Source organism: Schistocerca nitens, chromosome 1 (assembly GCF_023898315.1).
Source record: "Schistocerca nitens isolate TAMUIC-IGC-003100 chromosome 1, iqSchNite1.1, whole genome shotgun sequence".
In the NCBI taxonomy this organism is placed as follows: domain Eukaryota; kingdom Metazoa; phylum Arthropoda; class Insecta; order Orthoptera; family Acrididae; genus Schistocerca; species Schistocerca nitens.
This window is the reverse complement of record NC_064614.1, coordinates 1,058,685,092-1,058,711,637: the sequence shown is the minus strand read 5'-3', so window position 1 is coordinate 1,058,711,637 and position 26,546 is coordinate 1,058,685,092. Positions and strand designations below refer to the sequence as shown.

At 39.1% G+C, this 26,546-nt stretch overlaps 1 protein-coding gene across 2 annotated transcripts in view; it reads right to left on the bottom strand.

Moving 5' to 3' along the window:
• Positions 1-26,546, bottom strand: part of LOC126197644 (fatty-acid amide hydrolase 2-A-like) — a 189,194-nt gene that overhangs the window by 126,892 nt on the left and 35,756 nt on the right. The gene's annotated exons all lie outside the window — the stretch shown is intronic.

Sequence of the window (26,546 nt, the reverse complement as noted above, 5' to 3'; positions counted from 1 at the left end):
CTCACAGAGTGAAACAGGTGTCATATTTAGTGTTTCCCTAGTCAGCTGAGTCAGGAATATGGAGCTCAATATACCGCTATTAAAATTACGAATAAAGGATAAGTCAACAAGGTGGATAAAAAAGTAAAATTTACGGCATTCACAATGGGGCACCGAGACTCGAAGGGATAATGGTGCCAAAGGACGAGAAAAGTGATAATGTACACTCAGTGTGTACACCTTGTGGGCTCACTCAACAAGTTGAAGAAGCAGTAACTGCAACCTGAGAGTCCTCGTTGGAATAAGCAACAGCTGTAGCCTGCGCCTTGAGGTAGGCCCATCCCTATATCCTTCCTGCATCTGGCTGAAAATATTGAGAAGGCCACATTTCATTGCTCCTGAATCCTGGTTTCCAGCTGCGTGCAAGACTTTAAGCTAAGAATTTGGCGATTCTGTGACAGTGGGGCGTACGCACAACTATCATCCACCCACTCCCCCCCCCCCCCCCTGCCCGTCACCCTCCACCCCTCTTCCACACTACTACGTCTGTTCACGGTTATTGCGTGAGAGGAACGACTTCCAGGAGGACCATTTTTCTGTATTTGACATTATTATCATATAGTGAAGTTATCCTTGGCTCTTCCAATTTTAATAGTGACGTCTGCCTCTAAGGGTTATTGAGCACTTCTGTAATGCTCTAGCGCCAGCTAAACGAGCCCATGATGAAACACATAGCTCTTTTCGTGTCTTCTATATCACCTCTACTAATCTCAGTTGGTAAGAGTCGCAAACTGACAATAATTATTCGAGCGAAGGTTTCGTAATATATTTCCTTTGTGGGTGAATTGCTTTTACTCAGGTTTCTTCTAATGAATTTCATTCCAGCACTATATTTTACTACAATTAGTTTGATGTACTCCTTCCATCTTACATCGGTATGAACACGTATGTTGTGTGGCAGCGATGCTGAGACATTGTAGAATCTCTGACCAGAGCAGTTGCGCACGACTCGCAGTAGCGAGCGGTCAGTCAGTCTGCAGTAGTCAGTCTTCAGTAGTGCTTGGAGTCGGTTGCTAGCAGTAGCGGAGAGCAGTCGGCGGGCGCCGGCATCGCAATGGTCGAGATTCAGGACGAGGTATAATTTATTTAAATAAATAATCATGCAGCTTTGCGCTCATCAGATAATATGAAACACGTATGTTGTGCGGCAGCGATGCTGAGACATTGTAGAATCTCTGACCAGAGCAGTTGCGCTCGACTCGCAGTAGCGAGCAGTCAGTCAGTCTGCAGTAGTGGAAAATTTAAAGGACAATACTTAATAGAAATGGAGCCAAGTGTAACCTCCCCACAAAAATTTTAAAAAAGAATAATATTTATTAGAAATGAAGCCACAGCTAAGTGTGACCTTCCCACAGAAATTTTAAAACCAATATTTATTAGAAATGGTGCCACAGCTAAGTGTAAACTCCCACAAGAATATTAATGGCAAAGACAATTAAATGAAAGCTCGCTATCTGACTCAAGTACAAGTTCCCATTAAATAATGAACGCTAATCCCATGATAATGAAACTGTAATGATAACCTAAACTCAATTCAACCGAAAAGTCGGTGTTTGCCCTGTGCGAATTCAGAATAAATTTCTTACCTTATTAAAACTGCATGTCAAAATTCTGCTCTTATTGTTCTCTGGCGGTTGCATGAAAAGCATTGGAAGTACCTTTTAAAAATCTTTGTTAAAAGGAAATGGAAGGAAATTTGAATGATTGTCTCTAAAAATTGCTTTTAAATCAAAATTATTATTGGGGGCGATTTTTGAAAGTTAAATTACAATGACTGTTCGTTACATTATCTGATGAGCGCAAAGCTGCATGATTATTTATTTAAATAAATTATACCTCGTCCTGAATCTCGACCATTGCGATGCCGACGCCCGCCGACTGCTCTCCGCTACTGCTAGCAACCGACTCCAAGCACTACTGAGGACTGACTACTGCAGACTGACTGACTGACTGCTCGCTACTGCGAGTCGAGCGCAACTGCTCTGGTCAGAGATTCTACAATGTCTCAGCATCGCTGCCGCACAACATACGTGTTTCATAACCCTCCACTGGGGGGGCAAAAATTTGGCAGCGATGGTGAGTCATTTGGACTTGCCATCGTAACAAATTTTTCCTTTAATTAATTAACATTTACAAAATATTTGGATGTAATACATGAATTAAATGTTGTGCGCATGCACCAATTACAAAACATTACAGACAAGACAAAATATAAGTACAAAACAAATCAGGAAAAATGTATATACAAATTATTTGACAGATAATAAAATGCACACACACTGAAAAATTCTTTAGCAGTTTCATAACAGGCAAAAAAAATCATGTTGACAAGTGTCATGAGTGCACATGCACTGCAGTGGAGAACATATCAGTAAAAGACGAAATGTATATACAATGAGTAACAAATGACATAAATCATAAAAGGTATACAGAAAAACACAAATCATGTTGAAAAATAAGAAGAGTGCACAGGTACTGGAGTTCAGTTGAAAACATATTCACATAAGTGCATATGCACTGAAAGCTTTTGAACATTTTTTTTATAACAAATAAACGCAAGGGTAGAAAAATCATCAAATCACAAAAAGTATATACAATATAGATGACAAGAGTGCACACATACTGCACTTCAAAACAAATCGAAAATGTCTTTAGTATTTTGACAACAAATGGCAAAAATCATGTCGACAAGTGACACAAGTGTACTCGCACTAGAGTTCAATAAATCGAGAAAAAATGTATAGGCCATGAACATAAATGGTGTTAGTAAAAAATGATTTTCACTATTAGGATAGGAAAGGAAGGATTGCATCATGGTTGTAGCACTTTAGTTTGCACATAGCTGCACTGAAAGTCCATATCTTTCCACAGAATCACAACTAAGTGATACAATCTGCAGTTCCGTTCCCAGAAGTATTTATCAGCGTATCAAGACAGTGAAACGTCGTAGTAGTATTCCATACTATCATTTGGCAGTATACCAGGTACACCAAACAGTGGGACCAGAATAACGTCTTCTTCGCTTACGGTGGTGGACAGCATGTCGTGTCAACACCACGCTCTTAAGAGGCGGCACACAGTGCTCCATAACAAAGTCTTGATTAGTGATTACATAAGTAGTTTCTTCGCCTACAGTGGTGAACAGCATGTCGTGTCAACACCACGCTTTTAAGAGGCGGCACACCAACGTAGAATTAGTGCAAAAACCAAATATAGTGCTCCATGATAATGAGGATGGACAAGACAAATGGATGTTACAATAATTTCAGGTAGTTAGGTCAGAAGGTGAAGGACATTAACTAACACACAAGTCTTGATTAGTGATTACATAAGTAGTTTGCGGTATCCATACTCTAGTCATTGAACATTTCTGTACCATGAATGTAGTATTACAGAAAAATGTTCATTAATTAATTTAAAGACAAGAGTGGTAATCAATCGCCATCAAGTATTGAGTATTACAAAACATTTTTCCTCATTCAAATGACATATTTACAAGTAACTATTAACACTCAGTGGCCTAGCAACTTTCGATTAGTACAAAATATTTATCATCATTCAGTATTAATATGGGAAGTCGTCATTGAAAACACTAACAAAACGTTAAGTTACATTAATTATTGGCACTCAGTGGCCAGCAAGTATTGAATAGTATAAAACATTATTCATCATTCAGTATTATTCATATCATTAAGAAATCATTATTAGAAAAATCAGTTAATTACAGTCATAGCCTTAATAATCATGGGCATAATAAGTAATTACATTAATTATGGGCACTCAGTGGCCAGCAAGTATTGAATAGTACAAAACATTAGTAGCATTAATAAGCATGGGCATTATAAGTTACATTAATTATGGGCACTCAGTGGCCAGCAAGTATTGAATAGTATAAAACATTAGTAGCATTAATAAGCATGGGCATAATAAGTACTCTCATTACAATAGATAGTGGCAATTATGTTTAGGTATCATTAAGAAGTCATTATTCAAGTGACATACTATTCAGAGCTGATCAGTGTTATTCAGAATTATCATAAACTAGTGACATTATCTGGGACTGTTAATACATTTTGTTTTTTCTGCTAGCAATGCATTGCTTTGGGTAATTATAAGGGAAAGCAAGAAGAAATAAGAGAAAAAATTGCTTCTAGGTTGTTCCTATAAATGAAAAGATTGTGTAACGTCATTCGTCATGAGTCAGCTGTAGCAAGGTTATCACATTTATAAATGATAGACACAAGTGGGTAAGAAAAATGCAAGTACTAGAACAGGTATAATAAGTAACAAGTTTAGTAAGTATCATAAAAAGCTTCTCCTGAAAGAAAAATACAAAATGGATTATTGAGCTGAAAGAAGAAACGCAGACTATGCTGAAAAGTAGTGAACTTCGAATTAACAGGTAGTGAAATGTGTATAAAAAATGTGTTCCATAGCTGTCCTTTCCAAAACCTTCAGTCATCCTACTACGCAATATAACACCTGCTGTCAAAGTAAACTGCAACAAATACTTAAATAACTACATAGCATAAATACATAACTTCAACATTATCCTCATCTGTAAAGAAAAACTTCATTATTCATATCATCATAACTCCATCATTATCATCACCTGTAAACAAAAACTTCATTATTCATAGTACCATATTCTTCATCATTGTTCATTATCAGCATTCATTATCATCTGCAAAAATCATTTCATTATTCATCACACAACTATTCCTAATCCCTAGCATATTTCATCACTTAAAACTAAAATGTGTAGTTCTGTCTGACAGCTTGCATCAATCGCTTTGTATTCTGAAAGAAAAAATTAGTTAAGACTGCTATTCTGCGATGTGTATAATATATTCTGGTTAATGCTTGTTAATTCTGATCCATTTACTCGTCCTCATTAGCTTATTGCATCTTCTTTCGTTTATTCCATAGGTGAAATTCCCACTTCTGTTTAATTCATTTCCTGTACGCATCATTTATTTCTGAAATTGATGAACAAAGATTAATGTCTTGCATTTAAATCATATACCCATTAAATAATGACTGGTTAATGGTGACATAATTAAGCATACAGCATAACATGACAGAAAAACGTAATATGTCAAAAGCATAGACAGTGTTCAAAGGCAAAGTGTACAGAGAACAATTAAGCATACAGCATAACATGACAGAAAAACGTTATATGTCAAAAGCATAGACAGTGTTCAAAGGCAAAGTGTACAGAGAACAATTAAGCATACAGCATAAAAAAGGAAATGTAAAACAGTCACAATGTTGAGATATCATATGGCAAAAAATGTCAAAGTCAAATGGTGTGTGTTACACCTTAACTAGTTCACAGTACATATAAACAAAACATGAAAACAGTCGTACATACATAAGAAAGACAAAATGTGACATTCGTTGTGTTCAGCTTATATGTAGTATAGTTAATAGATGCGATAATTAAAGACTTCAATGGAGAGAGAATTTGATAAAATTAATGCGTCATTATAGAGAATTGCATAATTATTCATAAAATGCGTAAGTTCATCTGAAAAAATGCACGGTCTAGTGTGTAACGACAAGAAGAGCGACCTGCTAACCTTACCTTGCCGGGCACTTGCCAAGAAAAAATACGATAATCATCAGTAATTAGTAATGTCAATATAATTGCATAAGTGGTCATAAAATGTGTAAGTTCATCTGAAAAAATGTGCACGGTCTGATGTGTAACGACAAGAAAAGCGACCTGCTAACCTTACCTTGCCGGGCACTTGCCAAGAAAAAACACGATAATCATCAGTAATTAGTAATGTCAATATAATTACATCAGTGGTCATAAAATGTGTAAACGGCCTCATAGCATGTTACATCGTAAAGTGGTTTCATTCGATAAAGGGTTTAATGTTTGACACATGATGGTTGCCTTTCGATTTTCTGGTTCTCATAGTTTCGACGTGTACAACATTGGGGTGAGGAATGCTGCGAATCCGATATGGACCTGCGTATAGAAGTTCAAATTTACTGCACTTACCTTTTAATTTGCTGGATAAATAGTGTGTACGTACTAATATCTTCTGTCCAACGTGAAAATCTCGGTGTCTACAAACCTGTTTTTGCTGTCTTCTCCGGCGCTCTGCGGCACGTTTGATGTTGTTCAGCGCAATGTCAATTATTTCGTGGTGTCGTAATCGACGAGATGTAGGAAAATTTACTAACTCTTTGATTTTGTTTGGTGGTTCAACGTTTTTCAGTATAACAGACGGAGATAGCATAGTGGATTCATTTGGAATGGAATTAATTACATCTTGGAATGAGTGTATGTGTGTGTCCCAATTAACATGTCTTTTGTGGCAGTATATTCTACACAGTTTACCAATTTCTTTCATTAGTCGTTCACAAGGGTTCGAAGAAGCGTGGTACTTGGATATATAGATCGGAGAAATGTTTCTAGCTCGTAACATGCGTATCCATATAGCAGAACGAAATTGTGATCCATTGTCAGAAATTACTTTCATCACATGCCCTACATGAAATAAGAAATGCTTTACAAATACTTTCGAAACAGTTTTAGCAGTAGCTTTGCGTAACGGAGTGAAGGTAACAAATTTTGAAGTTAGTTCAACAGCGACAAAGATGTAGCAAAAACCTCTGTTAGTTCTCGGAATTGGACCAAAAATGTCTACTGCGGCCATATGTCTTAATTTAACAGGTACAATGGGGTATAATGGAGGAATATGTGAAGTGGTGTCAGACTTAGCTTTCTGGCAAATTTTACATGACGCTAAAACTCGTCGTATACGTTTTTCCATGCTGGCAAAATAACAGTTCTGTCTCAGTATCAGAAAACATTTTCTTGCTCCATAATGTGCGTAGCTTAAATGAGTGTACCAGATTAATTTGTTAACCAGTTCGTCAGGAATGCATAATAACCAATTGTTACTGTCTGGATGAGAGCGGCGAAACAGAATGTCATTGCGTACAGTGTAGTGGTTTCTAATCGTAACATTATTCTTATCTTGCCAAAGGTGTTTAATTTCTTTCCACACATTGTCTTTGCTTTGCTCTCGTGCTATGTCCTGTAATGACGAGGAAATAAAATTTTCAAATGCTACTTGCTGAATGTACATGACGCTGAAATTTGCTTTGCAAAAGTTGGTTGCGACGTCTTGCTGATTGTTGCTGAGAGAACGGGATAATGCGTCTGCTATTACATTTTGTGTGCCGGGAATGTGAACTATTGTAAAATTAAATTCCTGTAAATAAAGTTTCCATCTACTTAACCTGTCGTGAGTAAATTTAGCTGAAAGTAAAAATTGTATAGCTCTATGATCTGTGTAAACGGTCGTGTGTCTTCCATAAAGAAAATGCCTAAATCTCGTGAAAGCCCATACAACACATAATGTTTCTAGTTCAGTAACGGAATAATTTCGTTCAGCAGGTGAGAGAATGCGACTTGCAAATGCGATGTTTTTAATTACTGTTGTACCATCTTCTTCAATTTCCTGAAAAATATGTACGCCTAAAGCTGTGTTGGAACTGTCGGTGGCAATAGAAAAATTTCTGCTAAGATCTGGGTGCGATAAAAGTGGAGCATTCAACAAAGCATCTTTCAGGTTCACGAATTCAGAATGTGCTTGTTTATCCCAAGACCAAATAGTATTTTTACCTGTTAATTGGCATAATCTAGGCGTGTCTAAAGCAGAGTGATGAATAAATTTGCGAAAAAAGTTAATTAAACCCAAAAAACTGCGTAATTGTTTCTTCGTTGTAGGAACAGTAATGTCACGTAGAGCTTGAAGTTTTTCTGGATCAGGCGCAATGCCTTTTGCTGAAATTACGTGTCCAAGAAATTTTATAGAAGTTTTGCCAAAATGCGATTTACTGAGGTTAACTGTAAGTCCTTGTGCATGGAAAGTTTGCAACAGTCGTTCAAGAATCAGATTGTGTTCAGACCAGTTAGCTTCTGCGATTAGAATGTCATCTACGTACGTCGTGATTCTATCTTTAAGTTCTGTCGGAAGTATTGTGTTCAAACCGCGAATAAAAGCTGCAGAAGAAATAGTTAAGCCGAATGGTAATTTGCAAAACTGATAACAGTCACCAAAACAGAGAAAAGCTGTATACTTTCTGCAATTCGGATGAAGTTGTATTTGCCAAAATCCCGATTTCAAATCTAATGTGGAATAAATAGCTGTACCGTGAAATTTCTGTAGTAGTTCTTCTAATGTCTGTGGTCGATCTGTTTCATTAATAATAATGTCATTAATGTGACGTGAATCAAGTACGAGGCGAAGTGAGCCATCTTTTTTCTTAACAATATGTAGTGGGTTTATGTACGGACTAACTGCTGGTTCAATAATTCCTTGATCGAGCATATCCTGCAATTCTTTTTTAACTTGTTCTCTGTGGATATATGGAATGGGATAATGCTTTGCTTTAAATGTGTCGTGCTGTTTGACTTGAAATTCGTACATAAAGCCGGACATAGTACCAGGAATGTTGTCGAAAACTGGAGCTTGTTGTAAAAGAACTTTATGTAATTGCGTTCGTTCGTCGTCTGTATTTGCACTGCTTTGTTTAACTTTATCAGAAATCATTTGCATTACATCGTAGTCAGTTTCGTCTGGAGTGTTATAGTTGTGTACGTACGTATCCGTAAACAATGTGGGATTACAGTCTATGTTACGTGTTGCGGAAATGACCTCTGTGCGGTTAATTGTTTGTTCTTCTGCAGATAAGGAATGCTGAAATTCTAAAGCCAATTGCACATTTTCGTCCTTCAACATTAAATAGGAATTTTGAAAATCAACCACTGCATCGTGTTGTACCAGAAAGTTCGTGCCTAAAATTACGTCTGTTGTCAATAAAGGAACAATCCAAAAATTTGAGTGAAAAGTATGACCTCCAATACAAAATGATAAATGCGTCTGTAATTTTACATCCACTCCTTTACTCGATACTGCTCCTTTCACTTTCGTTTTGCATAAAGGAAATGTAGGATAAATATTCTCTTTGTTGCACTCGTTGAAAGTTTCCTCATTAATAACTGACATAGGTGATCCGGAATCAATTACTGCTGAAAATTTCGATGAACCTATTTTAATTTCGATGACAGGATGTGAAATAATTTTCTGAACAACTGGTCTTTCCTGCAAAAGTGTGTCTCTGATGTCGTCAAAAGTAATTACATTTTCATGAACAACATTTTGCGTGTCAAAACTAGTGCTTGTGTTATTGGAAGATGCGATTTTTACAGTATCTAGTCAAATTCTATCTGACGTGTTACTATTATCAGGAGGACGTTGTGGCATTTCTACGATTTGAACAGTTCTATTACTTCTTCCAGACGCATTACGCTCTGGATGATACCTACTGTCGGGTTCATTTACTAGAATATGTTGTTGCTGATGATTTTGTTGCTGGTAAGATCGACTATTATTATATGTACGTTGATAATTTTGCTCGTCATTTTCACGTCTGTCGTGATAGTTATTCCTATACGGTGCATTGCGATAGGAATTAAAATACTGTCTTCTTTGTACGTAGTTGCTTCCTTGCTGCCGTGCGTTACTATTTGTTGTATCAGGGACTACACGTGCACGCGGTGAAACATTAAAGCCTGGTTGACCTTGTGCATTCCATTGTTGGTTAGGTACGCTAACCGGCTGACCTTCATGCTGTTGTGGTGCAAAACGTCTATTGTTACTAAAAGGTGGCTCCTGTTGCTGAAAGTTTTGATGATGTTGATAATGTGAATTTTGTCTGTTATTAAAGCTTTGGTGGTTTTCATTCCTAAAACGTCTGTTACTTTTCCTATTAAAATTACGTGTCTGATCATAATTGCTATACGTCTGTTGGCCTTGGTTGTTATACGAAGAATTTTTGTTCACAAAAGAATAATCAGATTGTTGTACCTCCAACAGCTGTAACAGATCTCTGAATGCTGAAATATTTTCTTTTTGCTGGCCGGTTAAAAGTGAAACTCTTAATGATCGCGGTAGCTTAGAGATACATAATTGAATAAGTGCAGATTCACTGTACGGTTCACTTAGGTACTGGTTCTGTTGCACCATGTGCTCAAAAAATTGCGTCACACTGGAAAAATTCGTGTTCTCATAATTTGGTAAGCTAATTAACTGATCTTTAATTCCGCGCTGTGTCGTCTTTGACCAATACGCAGATAGAAACGCATTCTGAAACTCTTCCACTGAATAACATTGCCTCGCGATCGGCCTCATACGAGTTGCCGGTTCGCCTTCCAAAAAGCTGCAAATAAATTCAAGCTTATGCGTTACAGGCCAAGTCGGTGGAAAAGCAAAGCTAAATTGTTGTATCCAATCTAGCGGGTGAATCTGTGTTCTGTCGTTTTTAAACACTTTAAACTTTCTCACTGACAGAAAATGTTTGTAATCGAAATTATCGTCTCTGTGTGATGGAACAGGTTCAGGATTGTAAGAGAATCTATTGAACTGTGGTTGTTCGGCCTCTAAGTCTCGTACTCTCTGTAGATTACCCAAATTATACGCGTTGCGCGAGTCTGGCAAATGTTCGAAAAGTGGCGTCTGCTGTGATGTGTTATTAACTGAAATGTTTTTTATCTGTGTTACCTCCTGCTGTAAACTTGACAATTTTCTATGCAAGGTGTTATTAGACGAATCAATCTCATTAATCGTCTGCTGTAAATTTTGAAATTCCGGTGTTTGATTAAATGCAACCGGTGAAGTATCGTCTGATTTATTGTCATTAGTATTTTCGATGATATCAATACGACTGGCCAATTCATCACATTTTTCAGTCAGTATCTTAACCTGATCATCGGTTTTAGTGTCAGTGGCCTTAATCTGTTTTTGCAATTTACGTGTAGTTTCGTTCAGTTTTGTAACATCGGAATCCTGTGTTAGTTCTAATTGTTCGAGTCTGTCGGTCACTGTTTGAAAATCTGTTATGTATGTGTCTGTTTTCGATTTCAGATCAGAAATTTCGTCACGTAATTCTGTGTTTGACTGTTCGATGGTGTTAATTTTGTCGGACACTGTAGCAATATTGTTGTCTACGTATGTTTTTGCTTTTGCAAACATTTTACGTTTGTCTTCCTGTCTCTGAGCAGTGATTGTTTCCATTACTTGACGTTTTACTTTATTTTGATCATCAATAAATTTACGGAAACGTGTATCACTGTTTTCTATGTGAAGACTAAGACGTTCGTTAATTTGTGTGTTCTGTTGTTCGAATTTTGCGTCAATCTTTTCATCCATTGTGCGCGAAAGTTCTACCGTCATTGCTTTAAACTCGTCGCGTAATTGTGTAGCTTTTTCAGAGCATTGTTTAGCGACTGTACTGATTTCCGCTCTAAGTGTTTCTGTTGCAGCTGTTTGCAATTCCCTTAATTCCTGAGCAACAGACTTAATTTCTTCGCTACTTTTTCGTGAACAAGCCTCGATTTCCTCGCGTAACTGTTCCTTAGTGTCATGGCACTGCGCGGCAACGGCTCTAATTTGTTCACTTAACTGTCTGGAATTGTTATCTAATTTTTCATTTAACTGTCTGGAATTGTTATCTAATTTTTCATTAAACTTGTCTTGTTTTTCGTTCTGTTGTTTGACCTGTTCACTAAGTTGCTTGAAATTTACATCATTGTTATCTAATTTTTCATTAAACTGTTTGGAAGTGTTGTCTTGTTTTTCAAGAACTTGTAGCAATAATGCCATCAATTGATCCGAGGTAACATTACCTACTTTATTCACTGTGCTGTTTAATGGTGGATCTAAAATTGTCTCGCTTTCTGTAGCCATTTGGTTATTCTGAGATTCACAAAAGGGTTTGTCAGTCGGATGTACACTGTCAGACATTATTTCGGAATTAAATAAATCCGTCGTACTTTCTGTGTCCCGTTCATTTTCATTTGAAATATTTGCCTGAACGTTACTTGAATTTAGTGAACCGGTCGTGTTAGGCTGGGCAGCGCTCATTACAATAGAGCTCCCCGCGTCATCGATTGTCGTCAAACCAACAGAGGACATAACCAAGTTCGTTTGTTCATCATTAAGACAAAAGTCATCATTAGTGGTTGGAACGCACTGACTGTTAGTGAACGCAGGATTGTCATCATTACACTGCGTGTCACTTGTCCTATCGGTAGAGTTGTTCGAATCGGTGATTTCATTCACAATACCTCGCGATACACTATTCACAGTCTTTCGCGGCATTTTTACAACAGACAAAATATTCACAAAAGAAATAATCACAATGCAAAAACAACACACAAATTCAACAGAGCAACGAATTGCCGTTGACCTGTAGAAAGAAAGTCACAAGATTAGTAAAAGCGTTGCGCAAATTATAATTATATTTAAGCAATAAGAGCAGATATCTGACTTTTTTTTTTTTTTTAAAAGATTCTCACGAAATACGATCCTGGACTGGGTGTCGCCAAGTGTAACCTCCCCACGGAAAATTTAAAAGGACAATACTTAATAGAAATGGAGCCAAGTGTAACCTCCCCACAAAAATTTTAAAAAAGAATAATATTTATTAGAAATGAAGCCACAGCTAAGTGTGACCTTCCCACAGAAATTTTAAAACCAATATTTATTAGAAATGGTGCCACAGCTAAGTGTAAACTCCCACAAGAATATTAATGGCAAAGACAATTAAATGAAAGCTCGCTATCTGACTCAAGTACAAGTTCCCATTAAATAATGAACGCTAATCCCATGATAATGAAACTGTAATGATAACCTAAACTCAATTCAACCGAAAAGTCGGTGTTTGCCCTGTGCGAATTCAGAATAAATTTCTTACCTTATTAAAACTGCATGTCAAAATTCTGCTCTTATTGTTCTCTGGCGGTTGCATGAAAAGCATTGGAAGTACCTTTTAAAAATCTTTGTTAAAAGGAAATGGAAGGAAATTTGAATGATTGTCTCTAAAAATTGCTTTTAAATCAAAATTATTATTGGGGGCGATTTTTGAAAGTTAAATTACAATGACTGTTCGTTACATTATCTGATGAGCGCAAAGCTGCATGATTATTTATTTAAATAAATTATACCTCGTCCTGAATCTCGACCATTGCGATGCCGACGCCCGCCGACTGCTCTCCGCTACTGCTAGCAACCGACTCCAAGCACTACTGAGGACTGACTACTGCAGACTGACTGACTGACTGCTCGCTACTGCGAGTCGAGCGCAACTGCTCTGGTCAGAGATTCTACAATGTCTCAGCATCGCTGCCGCACAACATACGTGTTTCAAGTTATATGTTTCATAGATCACTGGAACGATTCCTCTATCGAAATGATGTGAAACGAGTCAGTTTACAGGACGTATACGGTTTTATTTATAGCCTGCCAATTTTTAAATAAAAATTTGTAGGAGGAGTTGTCTAGGAAAAATGATTAAAACTTGCTTTGCTACTTGTCAAACAATCTATGTAATTGGGCAAAAGGTCAAACATATTTATTGCTGAATATTGAACTTCTTCTGTGTCAAAGATAGCTTTAATCATTGATAATAAAGTTCCTTTTCCCCTCTAGTGTTGTGGGTAAGAAAATCACTATTCTTCTCAAATTGTGATGGATTATTTATGACGAATTTTATTAACGAAGTTATGTATCGTGATGGAGCAGTTAGACTGCCCAGCTCCTTGTAGAGGTACCTAGATGACGACCGCGGATGAACACCATATCTTATATTTCTTACTGATCGCTTTTGTGCAATCAATACTTTCTTTCTAATTGATGAGTTAGCCCAGAAAATTATTCCGTACGACACTACTGAGTGGAAATAAGCAAAATGTATCACGAGGTTGTTTCCAAGATTAGCAGTTATACGAAGAACAAAAGTAGCTTGCTTGTTTCACAAGTCAGTAATATGCTTCTTCCAATTCAAAATTTTCATTAATATGCACACATTAAAACTTGGAGCATTGTATCGTTTACGGTAGAATATCACAACGTGAGAACCCTCTATTGATATCAGATAGCAAGAGTGTATTTCAGTTATTATGATTGTTTTCTGGATGTCGAGCAAGAAGTGAAAAAAACTGAAAGACGCATAGCAACTGGCCAACAGGGCCAGTAACCATATAGGCTTAATATTTAATGAAAAGTGGATAGACAAGCAAAAGAGACAATGAACGTCCAACGAACATATTATTTATAATCATGACGAATTGAAATTAACAGTATCACGGAGAAAACGATTCCTTGAAGAATGGGACAGCACGTGGAATCGATCTAAAAGTGTAAGAGGTAAAAGACTCAATAAATTCATATAAATCATAAAAATGGATGTACAGTCGTGGACAAAACGAGCGAGACCCCTCGCCTTTTCGTTATGCTGATCCGCACGGCTTTAAAGTCTGCTACACAGCATAACAGGCAAGGCGACGAAGTGCTACCAACATACTATGCGCAGGCGTGAAATTGACAAATTATCTGAACTTTTTTAGACTGTATTCCATAATTTCTAAGACTATATTAATGCTGATTAGTGTGTTAAATACAACACGTAAACATAAGACAGAACTGAAAGAAGAAACGCTAATTTGTATGAAACGGACGAATAAAAATGAATTTCAGCTTATCCAGATAACAGACAAAGAACCCCAGACCGTTACGAATTAGCAAAATATTATCCGCATTCGCCCGCGAAACGGTCTGTGTCAACGTTCAGACCAGTCATACTGGATTACCATTGCTGACCTACCATGAAAGTGTGCAAATTTAGCAATGCGTGAAGATTCATAACGAAATTCACTTAAACATCATTCAGTGCCACACTTAAGTCAATTCCATTATTGACAGAAGCGGAAAAAGGAGGCAGTATCATGTATGAAATTCTACAAGAGTGTCATATTGACATCCACAGAGCGCCAGTACAGAATAAAGGTAGCGATAAATCGTATTGGGTGCGCGAGAATTTCTTAAAATTGCTTTACTGATATTCTACCTGCCTCCATAGAGATTAGAACCGAAAACAAACCAGACCTTCCTTTCACTATGCTAGCAGACAACCTAGGCAAACAGCCCTCTATTATTACCCCAGACATGAACAAGCCGGCAATTTCGCAATAAAAATCTGCAGTTTCTGTTGCATAGAGCTTTCTGGACTCAAAAACATGAATTTTCTTCCTTTATGTCACCACTTATGCGACAATCATTCGGGATGATTATAGAAATAACAAATTACTGTTATTAGAGAGTAAATTTTGTAGGATAATTCTGCACCACCCCAGGAAATAAACGGCTACATAGCTGCCAAACGTATTCTGCATTGTTTCGAATTCTCCACTAGACTCGCCACAGCCAGAAAACGTTCATTAGCAGAAGTGTTTCTTAAGCTAGCTAGCAATGAGAATGTTCGTACTTCTAAAACGCGGTGGCATTAATACTGGGATGTGAATTACCACGTGTATAGGCAAATACATTCTATTTGCATTCCTGTAAACGTGATTTGGATCGAAAACGTAGCTACGACTAATATGCTTATGTATCGACAGCAACTAGAACATTTCGAATAAAGAGTAGCGGGTGTTATTTATGCGGCCCTCATCGTCAGTGTTTTCGTTGTTAGGATTTCGTCACCTAAACCGGTAAAAACGGAACCCTACTAGTCTCACTTTCTTGACCGTCTATCGGTCTACCCAACCCTTAAAACCCGTTTACCTCCAGAACGGGTGGACATAATAAGCGGAAATGTATCGCACTTCTTGCTGTAACCGGTCCCTTGCTGGTGTAAAAAAGTGAGCTTCTATGTCAACGCAATCAAAAGATACGACGGTTTATGTAAAGAAAATTTACGCGAAAGGTCAAAAAATGGCTTCAAGAACTATGCGACCTAACTGCTTAGGTCATCAGCCCCTAGACCTAGAACTACTTAAACCTAGCTAGCCTAAGGGCATCACAGACATCTATGCCCGAGGTAGAATTCCAACCTGCGACTGAAGCAGCCGTGCGGTTCGTCACTGAAGCGCCTGGAACCGCTCGGCCACCGCAACGCGGCGAAACCCTACTCACCTCATGTATAATGATAATATATACTGTCTAGTGAGGATAAACTGTATTCTCCAGCAACTCAGATCGTTTGATCACGGAACTTTTACGAAGCTACATTCAAACTTTGTCGAAGTCGTCTGCAATATCCATTACAAACACCCTAGGAACTTCGTATGCGATATCCACTTCTGAATACGCTGGCAGATAATGCAGTACTATAACAAGTAGGTGGGAACTTATTGTTATTGGTCCATGCATGACACTTTATTTCAATATCACTTTACCGCGCCTAGGTGGTCGTATATGGCTGAAATTAATGAACAAAAAGTAAATAAACAGTAAACAACTTCGATGTTCAGATCAAGTGAAAGTCACATGTCGTAATTACAACATAATTTCGTTGTTACATCTACATGACTACATCAACAGGATTTCTTTGCAATCCGGACTTACGTGCCTGGCAGAAGGTTCGGATTATTTCTCTACCGTCCCACTCATTAACAGTGTGCGGGAAAAGGGACTACTTAAATCTTTTCTTGCGAGCCTTGAATTACATTATTACTATGGTTTCTTCTTGTGTAAGTACCCTAGGAAATAATGTTTTGGCATTCAGAACATATGGTGGTGATTGAAATTTCGTGAAAAGATCTCGTGGCAACGAAAAACGCATATGTTTTCATGAATGTTACCCCAACTCGATTATCAAATCTGGGATCCTCTCTCCCCTATTTCGTGACATTACAAAGCGTGCTACCGTTCCTTGGACGTTTTTACGTGCACAGTCAATCACGTCTGTCAAGGATATTATAGCAGTGGACGGACAAACGTAGTGTAGGCAGTGTTTTCAGTTGGCCTGTTGCGTATTCTTAGTGTGCGGCAAATAAAACGCAGTCATTCGTTTGCCTTCCCCACAAAAGTATGTTTTCGATCTTTCCAGTTTAAGTTTTACTGGGTACTGAGATGAACTGACAGTGCTTCGACTTGTGTTTTGTCATGTAACCGAAAGTTAATTATTGTTATTGGACGCAGCTTTCGTGTTTAATGTATTCCTCAGTCAACAACAGTAGACTCCTCGTACACCACACATAACTGTTTCAAAGTATTAAATTGTTACTGATCTTACCATGTTGCAGTGGTCATCTTAACTTGCCGTTTTGAAAAAAAGGAAAATATTTTAGCGAAATGTAGCAACTAAGAAGCGGAGTATCCAAACAAACAAACGTTTCCGGTTTAAGTAGTTGCAGTAGGTCTACTACACAGTAACGTAAATTAGGAGCAAAGTCCATAAGTAGATCCTCATCAGGAAAACCAGCCCTCATAATGCAAAGTGCAACTACAACAAAGAAAGTTTCCAAACATGTCAATGAGTAGTCGAGGAAAGTGGACGCATTCTGTCTACTGAATCCCAACGCACGCAATTTACGAGGGGGCACGCCAAGTGTCAGACCCCGATCTTGCTTTTAACTACGCTCATTGAAAGAGGGGACAAAATAAGCTTAAACTCTACCGCTTCTGAGAAAACGACGGTCAAAGTGTTCAATGCGTTGTTGCTATAGTGTAGATACCGCTTAGCGGTTAAGGATTCAACTGAAGCGGTGGCTCTGCGGCTACCATAGCGACTTCGGAACTTTGCGCTGCGAGTTCGAAACCCGGTTTTTCCTTTTTTCCCCCCTCACTCTCTGAATTATCTACGAATGTTTATTCCAATTTATGATGAAACACTGTTGTCGTTATTCCTCAGTTAATTTACTGTGTAAAGAAATAAGTTAAAAAGGGAACACACAGTGCGTAGTGGGGCGATCACTCTGTTGTAGAAATAATTCAGAAGCCAAGATCGCTTAAATACTGTCTACTGGATAACCGGTTTCAACACACTAAAGGTGCCATTATCGGATCTAAATGTAGATTAACATTGATAAACCATTTGGATATAACGATACATGAGGCAGACGAGATGATTTTATATCAGCTTGTCTCATTCGTTTATTATTTTTTTAATTCATTAATTACACATAAAGTTAATTGTCGAGTAATGACAACATTATTTCAACATAAATTAGAAAAAAAACATTCGAAGATAATTCTGATAGAGAGGCAGGAAAATAAAATAATTAAAAAACCCAATATGGTCTCGAACACGGGAATCAATGCTAAGAAGGAACGACGGTAGCCACTGAGCCACCGCTTCAATTGTGTTCTCGGCTGCAGAATGTATCTACACTAGAGCAACAGCGCGTTGATAACTTTGGCCGTCGTTTTCTCGGAAACGGTCGAGTGTCTGCAGATAAGCCGAAACACAAGTTCGCTTATTTTGTCCTCTCCTTCACTGACAAGGGGAGGCCGGAGGCCGCCAATTGTGAAATTCAGATTCGATTCATACTGCGCATAATAAAAGCTCATGGCCAGAGGTGTAATGTGGCAAAGCACCAAGATGCACTTCTCAGCCGTTGTCGAGAAAATCGACAGTTAGAAGAAACCGCTGCGGTGAAATACTCTCTACGATTCATAATTTCCTACAGCGTCGTGGCGCAGCGGTAAGCGCTCGAGTTCGTAATCCGAAGGTCGGCGGATCGAATCTCGCTCCATGCAACTTTTTTTTTTTTAGTATTTGTTTTTTGTAATTCAAATGTGTGTATAAACACACACACACACACACACACACACACATATATATATATATATATATATATATATATATATATATATATATATATATAATTCCCGGCAACAGGTTGCAACAATTATGCATATAATAAGTTGTTGAAAGTCGTTTGTCGTGGAAAAACTGGCGACTTCGAACATCATTATGTTTTCCGCAAACAAATTTGTATTTCACAAATGTTATTAATTGTCTTCATAATGTTAACCACGTATAGTTAGCGGAAGACGTAGAAACGATATTCCGAAACGAATACGTATAGCGTAAGTCAAACGTTCGAATTAGAATAGAAACCCCACGAACACAAATTTGCTGTGGCAGGTATGAAATATAATCGCTCGTTACACTTGAAGGACAGATGTTGAATGGGCCGAAACGAGCCGCCGCATAACAGCGTAGTTGCCTGCTAACTTCGAAAGAAGGTAGATGCGGTCCCTAGCACAACTTATAACACCGTCGAAAATCAGTGCGGACGTGAGAGCTTTGGTACACCCTGTTAAACAAACGGTAAAATGGAGGCGGTACAATTGGAGAGCGATCCGCCTTCACCAACATGCATAAGCAATTCATTAATAGTTTATATATATATATATATATATATATATATATATATATATATATATATATATATATTTGAATTACAAAAAAAATAATAATAATAAAAAAATGTTGCATGGCGAGAGATTCGATCCGGCGACCTTCGGATTACGAACTCGAGCGCTTACCGCTGCGCCACGACGCTGTAGAAAATTATTAATCGTAGAGAGTATTTCACCGCAACGGTTTCTTCTAACTGTCGATTTTCTCGACAACAGCTGAGAAGTGCATCTTGGTGCTTTGCCACATTACACCTCTGGCCATGAGCTTTTATTATGCGCAGTATGAATCGAATCTGAATTTCACATTTGGCGGCCTCCCCTTGTGAGCAAAGTTTCGGGACAATCAGCCTATGACACTTGGCGAGTTCCCCTCGCTCGTCGAGTCGCTTCTTACGCCCGGCGAGAATTATGTATGCCTCCGAGTAAACTGCGCCACCTGGAAACACGGCGAGCGGGGATAAACACGTTTTCCTTCTTATAAGGCAACCCTCTACAGATAAAATTCATGAAGTGTTCTTCAGGTTGCCTCAGATATTTCAGAAATGTTTCTTGCGTCAGGCCTGCCGCATATGCAAAACGTAAACATTTCATTTCATGTAATATTTATCAGGATAAGACATGACAAGAGTGGACCAGTCCCTTCTGAGAAAAATTAGAGATTTTAAGTTGCTCCACTATGTAATGACACGGGTATGGGCTTGCGATCTCTCTTTTATGCCATCGATTTCCGTGTTACACATACTTGGCCAGTGCGTTGTGGCTGCCATCGTGGAGGAGGCAGTCTGTTTCCTGCCAGCGCTGTTTCCGCAGCCAATATTAACCGCGACGAATCATTCAGTCAACGCTAAATGGCCCATCTGGCTGAGGCAGACAAGGGCGCTATAATAGAACTCCATGCAGAGGGATCTTCAAATGCCGACATAGCGAGAACTATGGGTCTTCACAAGTCGACGGTAGCCAGGTGGATCAGACGATAGGAAAAGAGTGGTAACTTGAATGGGAGGCCTCATGGCCGTCGCCGCAAAACAACAGCAGCTCAGGATCAGCAGATACGCCGTTTCAGTTAGAACCACCCATTTGTCAACGCACGACAAATTCAGCAAACTTTCGGTCTCAATGTTAGCAGTAAGACCGTCACTCCTCGTGTAAGGGAAGGTGGACTGAGAGCAAGAAGCGCTGCTGTGAAAGAGACATTGACTGTTTCCCAAAGAGAAGCTTGCCTTGCTTTTGCTACTGAAAATGGCGACAAACCTCTCCAGTTTTGGAGGCGAGTGATTTTCACGCACCAAAAAGTTTTCTCTACGGCATCATCCGGAAAAGTACTAGTTTACCGGCCTAAATGTGCTAGGTATAATCGAAAATATATTTACAGTTGCCGAAGGAGTGGCAGGTTGTCGGTGCCGGCCGGTGTGGCCGTGCGGTTCGAGGCGCTTCAGTCTGGAACCGCGTGACCGCTACGGTCGCAGGTTCGAATCCTGCCTCGCGCATGGATGTGTGTGATGTCCTTAGGTTAGTTAGGTTTAAGTAGTTCTACGTTCTAGGGGACTGATGACCACAGATGTTAAGTCCCACAGTGCTCAGAGCCATTTGTAGTCGGTAACGGTATGGGCGTGGATATCGGCCGAAGGGTGTGGGCTCCTGTGGGAAGTGGAAGGAAGATTCGATGCGCGCAATTACATATCAATTCTGGAGAACGTGATGTTGCCTGCTGTGGCTGCAAGATTTGGCGATGATCAGATCATGTTCCAACAAGATCGCTCGTCTATTCATATGGCACGTGTGGTTAAGAGGCGGGTCGACGACCATAGTAATATTACTGTAACGGAATGGCCACCTAAAGGAGCTGACACGAATCCCATTGAGAATATCTGGGCAGAAATGGTCAGAGTAATACGAGAAAAGGGCAGTCACCGTCGACTCGCCGACAGCTTTCTGATGTGATTCATGACGCTTGGAATGAGTTACTTGAATCTCCTAGTTATGTGGCTCGAGTTGTGGGCTCAATGCCCAACAGATTTCGAGCTGTTGTGGAAGCCAAAGGAGGCTTCACCAATCAGCTGTTTCAAGCTTTGTTTCTTTCTTCTTCGTCTTTTTTTTTTTTTTTACTTACAGACGTATATTTTATATAATTTCAAGGAAACGCAGTAAATGGAATGTGGACTGATTTTTGAGGCTTCATTTTGTGACGGCTAAACAGTGCTGCATCATGGGACCCGCTATTTGTCCACATGTGGCTGAACATCAGAGGTGTAAAAAATTTTGAGGTGCCGAAGTTCTCTGGAAGAATAACGTCTTTTAGACAAGGAGATGATTTTTAGTTCATTTCATTTTAACCATTCACACTATGATTTGACATTCTAATCTTTGATTTCATTTTATTATTATGTATCTTTTCTCCAGTGAAAGTCAACGGTAGTAAGTTTCAAGATATGAAGAATAACTGGAAGTTTCTAATTTGTGGAAAGCGTATTTAACAGTTAATATTTTCGACAAATCTGTAGTTATAGGACATATTAAGAAGCAAGTAAAAATGGCATTGTGGAATGATCAGGTTGGTCTCTAAAGGGTAACGACATAAAATAGCAAATATGAAACTATGGGTAACAACTATTGTTGATGGTGAGGAGCCATAATCGATATGTCACTTTTCCGTAATTGTATTTCTGAAGTTTATCGTCAATCCTAGGACTGACACCGATACTCTGTTTTACGTAAAGAATACAACCTTCAAAATTTATTTAGCAGCGCAGAATATTAAATCACAGTTTATAGATCAGGAACCTAATCCAACTGCCTTTAATTTTATTTTCACGGATGACATTGAGACAGTAAATAACAAGAGAAATAAGAAAACTCTCAGAATCAATATAGAGAATTCAAGTATCATGTGAATTCAAAAGTTTGCTATAATAGCGATTAATTGCTTTTTACAGACCCCTTCATGCCTACGTTTTCCGTCAGACAGATAATGTTTGAAACTAGGACTAACGAGGTAAACAATTTTTCCACAAATTGTCAAATTGGAAGTCGGAGAGCCAGTTACATAAATTACGATGACAACAAACGTTTTTCAAGTAAACTGATCACAGGAGGCATCCAACGCATTTATTGTGAGTTACATCCACAGTATGTAAACTGGCAACGCCACCAACACACAATACCACTAACAAGGGAACATCCCCATCGCACCGCCCTCAGATTTAGTTATAAGTTGATACAGGGGATAGGCCTTGAAAAACTGAACACAGATCAATCGAGAAAACAGGAAGAAGTTGTGTGGAAGTATGAAAAAAATAAGCAAAATATACAAACTGAGTAGTCCATGCGCAAGATAGGCAACATCAAGGATAGGGTGAGCTCAGGAGCGCCGTGATCCCGTGGTTAGCGCACGCAGCTGCGGAACGAGAGGTCCTTCCGTCAAATTTTCCCAGGAGTGAAAAGTTTAATTTTTATTTTCAGACAATTATTATCTGTCCGTCCGTCCGTCCGATGCGAGGTAACCGCGCCGTAGTATGATGACGCTACACCTAAAAAACATCGAAAGACATGACGTCAGTCGACTATAGCGCACGGAAGAGAGAGTATTCCTGCTAATGAGGCTCCCTGGCTGGCAGTTAACTGTTCGCTACTTTGGACGAGAGTGCATTAAATACGTGCGATGCATTGCGTGGGCAATATGAATCCAGCAAATATAGCTCGTGACTCCAATAACAATGTCAATGAATATTTTCCGAACTGTAAGGCATCGGAAAGTTCCTTAAGGGATCGAACGATTGTCGAACATTTGTATGATTATTTCCTACATTTGTTGAATAACAGTACGTGTGGTGATGATTGTCTGAAAATAAAAAAAAATCAAACAACTAACCCGAGGGAAGCCTTAAACCAACGACCTCTCGTTCTGCAGCTCCTCACGCTAACCACGCGACCACTGCGCTCCCGTGCTCAAGCTATCCTTGATGTTGCTTATCATGCACACGGACTACTCAGTTTGTTTGGTTTGAATATTTTTTTCATAGGTCCACACAACTTCTTCCTGTTTTTCGAATGATCTGTGTTCAGTTTTCAAGGCCTATGCACTGTGTCAACTTATAACTAAATCTGAGGAGGGTGCGATGGGGAGGTTCCCTTGTTAGCTATGAAACAACTGTAGCAAAACGGAGCATCCTCGTTATCCATGTGATGGATAAGACGACTAATTCGCAACATAAATGTCAATGTAAGCATCAGTTTCTGTTGGAACGTGCTTCCCGGACCAAATAACATACATTTCCTACGTCTTCAATGCGAATCATGTAGCAAATGTAATTTAAAGGACATAAAAATATCGAGTGAATTTACTAAAATAATTATGAACCACTTGAATTTGCATTCAACAGGCAATGTTCATAAGTCTGGTGTAGGAGTACTGCATGCTCTAATTCGAAACAACAAAAATCAACAGAGTAACTATTATTGAACGTCATCAGGTCACTCATCGAGCATTCCTACGCAGTACTGTTACTGGTGACGTGTTATGATGCCTTTATCGTTAACTTCCTAAGAAGAAATGAAAGGCTGAGCCCCACCAAAAGACGTAAACTCGAGGAGAGAGTTGCGTGAACATATTATTTTACATCTGATAAATCCAAAAGTGTGTTTTGGGCTACGAATTCTGCCCCCAGGGTGTGTGCAACACAGCTGGAATTTGTTGCCAACAACTGAGTCACCTTTCGGTCACAGTGTAAGAAAATCGAGCAACAAAACTACATCACCTGTGCTACTGCATGATAACGCACTATGTTGATTTGAGAAACAAAACTATCCAGGAGATTGATAGGAAAGTCGTCTCTCAGGCACATTTGTATTGATAGGGAAGTCCTCTCTCAAGCACTTGTCCCTCTCGTCATATATTTGTAAAATTTTACCTTTCCCACTCTAGATCGATCAACCGTCAAGGCAATTCATTTCTAGACGAAAATACTTTTAAAACTACTCTTGTTTATTGACATCGTTAGAACAAGTAGGTTTCTACAGGCGTAGAATTTGTAAACAACTTTAGCATTGTCATATCGTTTTAGATATCGTGAAAGAAAATTCTGCTGCTAATTAATTTCTCTTTGATAATTACTGTTGCGTTTAGTAAACTAATGGAAAATGCAATTAAAATATTCACTGTACTAATACAAACTAAAGTCAGCTTAATACAGAAACATCACGACGGCAGTCTATCTTAATAAAGCATTAAGTTTCTGTGAGACAATTGGGCTTATTTTAACACGAATTAGTAGGATATTACAGACTTTACACTTAGAAAAGATCTGTATTTATTTCATTTCCTGTACCATTCGTAAGTGTTATGAAAATGGGGCTTTTCATAGATAAAATTATGTATTCACAACAACAAAAAAATGTCGGCAGAAAACAAAAGTGGCATTATGAATCTGGCAGTACCGTAAGGTTTTCACTCTGACACTAAGAGTTACTGAAAGTAGCAAGAAGAATTTTGCTCGAGCGTTGTCTTACGATTCCCTTATTAAGTTTTTATCTGCCTGCTTGTAGCTGTGCTACAAAAGAATTAAAAATCTGGCTTTCAGCAAGTCTCGAAAGGCGAACAAAAGCAGCTTGCACCTGGTTACTAAGCATGTTACCTGGGGACTGGTTTTTTCTTAAAGCGGGAAGACATCCTTTTGTGGTTCAATTGGCAAATGTCAGTCAGACGTGTGACGTTAGTCTAAGCGTTTCGGTGTGTTGAATTTGTACCAATGATTTTTCTACACGTTTTTTCTGTCCCAAATAGAGTTGAAGTCTCCCATTAGTATTTTCACGTCATCTTGGTGAATTTTGCTCATGGTATTTTCGAGTGTGTTCCAGAATTTTTCAACATTGTCGGTGTTTTTCTTATTTTCGATGTTGGTGGGTTCAAATGGTTCAAATGGCTCTGAGCACTATGGGACTTAACTGCTGTGGTCATCAGTCCCCTAGAACTTAGAACTAGTTAAACCTAACTAACCTAAGGACATCGCACACATCCATGCCCGAGGCAGGATGCGAACCTGCGACCGTAGCGGTCGCGCGGTTCCAGACTGTAGCGCCTAGAACCTCTCGAACACTCCGGCCGTCGATGTTGGTGGGGACACGTGCATTGATGAGTGTATATGTTTTACTGGGGCTCTGAATGACCATAGTCATAAGTCGCTTGTTGACGGGCCAGCCGCGGTGGCCGAGCGGTTCTTGGCTCTTCAGTCCGGAACCGCGCGACTGCTACGGTCGCAGGTTCGAATCCAGCCTTGGGCATGAATTTGTGTGATGTCCTTAGATTAGCTAGGTGTAAGTAGTTCTAAGTTCTAGGAGACTGATGACCTCCACTGTTAAGTTCCATAGTGCTCAGAGCCATTGGAACCTTTTGATTGTCGATCGGTGTGATTTCTTTGACAGAGTTGATAGATCGGTGTTCGAGAAATGCAATGCCGAAGATTGGTACGCCTTTCGTTACCTTTTGTTGTATTCTGCTCTTGAAGATGCAATGGTTTCCCTAATACACGGTTTCATTGTCAGTTAGTCGTGGTTCTTGAAGTGCAAGGATGAGAATTTTTTGTCGGTCCATTTCTTTTGTGAAATTATTTAGTTTTCGTGTTTGGATCAAGGTATCGATGTTTACTTTTAAATGCATGTTTTTTGCTTGTAGGGAAATTTACCAGAGATCTTCGGCCGGCCGCGGTGGTCTAGCGGTTCTGGCGCTGCAGTCCGGAACCGCGGGACTGCTACGGTCGCAGGTTCGAATCCTGCCTCGGGCATGGGTGTGTGTGATGTCCTTAGGTTAGTTAGGTTCAAGTAGTTCTAAGTTCTAGGGGACTTATGACCTAAGATGTTGAGTCCCATAGTGCTCAGAGCCATTTGAACCAGACATCTTCGATATTCTCTGTCGTGCTAACCTGGACTCCCCAGAATCCGAAAATCCAACTGCCGCCTGTCGACAGCCGGGTTGTGTACCACCTGGGATAAAGTTGACTTTGCTTGCATAGTTTACGTTTGCTTGTGTTTCATTGGTTGTGCTTGGGTGATACCAGGACCGGACAGGACCAGAGGGTGTTGAAGCCTTTGAAAGCAAATATTTTCAGCCAAGCTCATTGAGCTAACACGGTGACCAGAGTAACAGTGATTTTCACTCAGACGTGTCTGGATTTTGCGTTCAACGGATTGAGTAGCCGTTCAGGATTGTGTTAGTATTTGGTTCACCCCTAGTATTTGATTTCCTCGGTACCACCCATATGGGGGAGGGTTTCCACT